We start from the raw sequence: 4,289 nt of genomic DNA, 5'->3' as shown, positions 1-4,289 counted from the left end.
TAAATCAACCCTTTTTTTATTGGAGTCAGACTATGACTAACAGTATGCAGAGCTTTGGTGTGTGCTTAGACTTGCAGATAATCATCAGACCACTGGGATTTACATATGCATAGTAAATTCATTATTTGCCTCAAATATTAGCAGCACTACTGTTATTTTATAGGAAGGTTGGCCAAGGAACCAGTTTCTTCACCTGGCCTCTGTGGCGCAATGGATAGTGCATTGGACTTTTAGATGCATAGTTGAAGCAATGCAACGGTTGTGGGTTTGAGTCCCACCAAAGTCAGGAGTGTTTCCTCTTCTTTATAGCCCTGCCTACAACCTTTTTGTACTTTTATTTGCAAGATTTTCTCTAGTCTTTTTACCTAATTAATAGCAATTTCAAACTTTCAGAAATATTCTGTTTGATGTTGGGGTATTAGAACATATTTGTGCTGCAGAAGATTCTGCATGTATTTGTGAAAAGTGAGATGAAGCAGTTTGAAATGTAGGATTTTAGCCTTCTCTGAATCAGAATGATGTTTGCTGATCCATTAAAAGATGTTTAAACGGAACCTGAAGGGTAAACAAAAGATGCTAAGTTTTGTGTGTACATTCTGCGTGACAAGGTCTAGTACTCTGTACATGTATATGATAGGTTTAAGCAATTGAGACAAGCTTTCAGAGTTGATGTTATTTGTTTCTGGAAAATGCAGAGGTTCCTAATCAGGGAAGTTGTTTTTGCTGTCTGTGTGAAGTTTGTATGCAAGAGAATGTTTTTGAGTTTGCCTGAAGCTATATTGTGTTGATATAGAAGACCAGTCAGGTAGGGTTCCGTGGCTTAGTTGGTTATAGCGCCTGTCTAGTAAAGAGGAGATCCTGGGTTCAAATCCCAGCGGTGCCTTTTCCTTGGGTAATCTTTATTCAGTAACTGCTACAATGAGTAAATCAACCCTTTTTTTATTGGCGTCAGACTATGACTAACAGTATGCAGAGCTTTGGTGTGTGCTTAGACTTGCAGATAATCATCAGACCACTGGGATTTACATATGCATAGTAAATTCATTATTTGCCTCAAATATTAGCAGCACTACTGTTATTTTATAGGAAGGTTGGCCAAGGAACCAACTTCTTCACCTGTGCTCTGTGGTGCAATGGGTAGCGCGTTGGACTTCTTGATAAATAGCTGGGGCAATTCAATGGTTGTGGGTTCGAGTCCCACCGGAGTCGATAGTGTTTCCTCTTCTTTATAGCCCTGCCTACAACCTTTTTGTACTTTTATTTGCAAGATTTTCTCTAGTCTTTTACCTAATTAATAGCAATTTCAAACTTTCAGAAATATTCTGTTTGATGTTGGGGTATTAGAACATATTTGTGCTGCAGAAGATTCTGCATGTATTTGTGAAAAGTGAGATGAAGCAGTTTGAAATGTAGGATTTTAGCCTTCTCTGAATCAGAATGATGTTTGCTGATCCATTAAAAGATGTTTAAACGGAACCTGAAGGGTAAACAAAAGATGCTAAGTTTTGTGTGTACATTCTGCGTGACAAGGTCTAGTACTCTGTACATGTATATGATAGGTTTAAGCAATTGAGACAAGCTTTCAGAGTTGATGTTATTTGTTTCTGGAAAATGCAGAGGTTCCTAATCAGGGAAGTTGTTTTTGCTGTCTGTGTGAAGTTTGTATGCAAGAGAATGTTTTTGAGTTTGCCTGAAGCTATATTGTATTGATATAGAAGACCAGTCAGGTAGGGCGCCGTGGCTTAGTTGGTTTTCGCGCCTGTCTAGTAAACGGGAGGTCCTGGGTTTGAATCCCAACGGTGCCTTTTCCTTGGGTAATCTTTAATCAGTAACTGCTACAATGAGTAAATCAACTCTTTTTTTATTGGCGTCAGACTATGACTAACAGTATGCAGAGCTTTGGTGTGTGCTTAGACTTGCAGATAATCATCAGACCACTGGGATTTACATATGCATAGTAAATTTATTATTTGCCTCAAATATTAGCAGCACTACTGTTATTTTATAGGAAGGTTGGCCAAGGAACCAGTTTCTTCACCTGGGCTCTGTGGCGCAATGGATAGCGCATTGGACTTCTAGATAAATAGCTGGAGCGATTCAAAGGTTGTGGGTTCGAGTCCCACCAGAGTCGAGAGTGTTTCCTCTTCTTTATAGCTCTGTCTACTACCTTTTTGTACTTTTATTTGCAAGATTTTCTCTAGTCTTTTTACCTAATTAATAGCAATTTCAAACTTTCAGAAATATTCTGTTTGATGTTGGGGTATTAGAACATATTTGTGCTGCAGAAGATTCTGCATGTATTTGTGAAAAGTGAGATGAAGCAGTTTGAAATGTAGGATTTTAGCCTTCTCTGAATCAGAATGATGTTTGCTGATCCATTAAAAGATGTTTAAACGGAACCTGAAGGGTAAACAAAAGATGCTAAGTTTTGTGTGTACATTCTGCGTGACAAGGTCTAGTACTCTGTACATGTATATGATAGGTTTAAGCAATTGAGACAAGCTTTCAGAGTTGATGTTATTTGTTTCTGGAAAATGCAGAGGTTCCTAATCAGGGAAGTTGTTTTTGCTGTCTGTGTGAAGTTTGTATGCAAGAGAATGTTTTTGAGTTTGCCTGAAGCTATATTGTATTGATTTAGAAGACCAGTCAGGTAGGGTGCCGCGGCTTAGTTGGTTATAGCGCCTGTCTAGTAAACAGGAGATCCTGGGTTCGAATCCCAGCGGCGCCTTTTCCTTGGGTAATCTTTAATCAGTAACTGCTACAATGAGTAAATCAACCCTTTTTTTATTGGCGTCAGACTATGACTAACAGTATGCAGAGCTTTGGTGTGTGCTTAGACTTGCAGATAATCATCAGACCACTGGGATTTACATATGCATAGTAAATTTATTATTTGCCTCAAATATTAGCAGCACTACTGTTATTTTATAGGAAGGTTGGCCAAGGAACCAGTTTCTTCACCTGGGCTCTGTGGCGCAATGGATAGCGCATTGGACTTCTAGATAAATAGCTGGAGCAATTCAAAGATTGTGGGTTCGAGTCCCACCAGAGTCGAGAGTGTTTCCTCTTCTTTATAGCTCTGTCTACTACCTTTTTGTACTTTTATTTGCAAGATTTTCTCTAGTCTTTTTACCTAATTAATAGCAATTTCAAACTTTCAGAAATATTCTGTTTGATGTTGGGGTATTGGAACATATTTGTGCTGCAGAAGATTCTGCATGTATTTGTGAAAAGTGAGATGAAGCAGTTTGAAATGTTGGATTTTAGCCTTTTCTGAATCAGAATGATGTTTGCTGATCCATTAAAAGATGTTTAAAATGAACCTGAAGGGTAAACAAAAGATGCTAAGTTTTGTGTGTACATTCTGTGTGACAAGGTCTAGTACTCTGTACATGTATATGTACATGTGATGTTTTTTGTTTCTGGAAAATGCAGAGGTTCCTATTCAGGGAAGTTGTTTTTTCTGTCTGTGTGAAGTTTGTATGCAAGAGAATGTTTTTGAATTTGTCTGAAGCTATATTGTATTGATATAGATTACCTTTCAGGTAGGGCGCAGTGGCTTAGTTGGTTGTAGTGCCTGTCTAGTACACAGGAGATCCTGGGTTTGAATCCCAGCAGTGCATTTTCCTTGGGTAATCTTTAATCAGTAACTGCTACAATGAGTAAATCAACCCTTTTTTATTGGCGTCAGACTATGACTAACAGTATGCAGAGCTTTGGTGTGTGCTTAGTCTTGCAGATAATCATAGACGTTCAAAAATCAATTTTAACAACCCAATCAGAATCAACAGCGCTTCGTGATGTCCGAGTACTAGCAACTCCTGCGTTAAGTTTGGGCTGTTAAACGTACGGTCTCTAACACGTAAAGCCGTCATTGTCAATGAAATTCTAACTGTAAACCTCCTCAGTTCACTGTGTCTCTGTGAACCGTGGGTTAAACCTAATGAATTATTGCTGTGAATGAATCAACTCCCCCAGGCTTTAACTACTGCAGTTATCCACTCAGGTGTGGTCGTGGTGGCGGCGTTGCCACGATCTATGATTCAGTTCTAGGCATAATCCTAAACTCAGGTTATGAAGCTAAATCGTTTGAAGTGCTTATTCTTAAAGTGGCAGGCTTTTCTCCGGCTTCTAAAAAGCAGCTCTCTTTCCTGCTTATTACAGTCTATCGTCCTCCTGGACCTTATACAGATCTTGTTAGTGAAATTGCTGACTTCTTTTCAGAAGTAGCTGTCTCTACTGTGTCATGAAAAATATTGTAATCATGCTGATTCATAATGTATCCATTT

General features: G+C 38.7%; 2 non-coding genes across 2 annotated transcripts; both read left to right on the top strand.

Moving 5' to 3' along the window:
* The first annotated feature begins 2,041 nt into the window (after positions 1–2,041).
* trnar-ucu (transfer RNA arginine (anticodon UCU)) lies at positions 2,042–2,131 on the top strand. Its single transcript is given in 2 exon segments — positions 2,042–2,078; positions 2,096–2,131. It is a non-coding gene; the product is annotated as a tRNA-Arg (tRNA).
* An 833-nt stretch (positions 2,132–2,964) lies between these two features.
* Positions 2,965–3,054, top strand: trnar-ucu (transfer RNA arginine (anticodon UCU)). The gene is given in 2 exon segments: positions 2,965–3,001; positions 3,019–3,054. It is a non-coding gene; the product is annotated as a tRNA-Arg (tRNA).
* The last annotated feature ends 1,235 nt before the right edge of the window (positions 3,055–4,289 follow it).

This window comes from Salminus brasiliensis, chromosome 4 (assembly GCF_030463535.1).
Source record: "Salminus brasiliensis chromosome 4, fSalBra1.hap2, whole genome shotgun sequence".
Taxonomy (NCBI): Eukaryota; Metazoa; Chordata; class Actinopteri; order Characiformes; family Bryconidae; genus Salminus; species Salminus brasiliensis.
The sequence above is the reverse complement of the archived record's forward strand: the minus strand, read 5'-3'. Positions and strand labels throughout refer to the sequence as shown.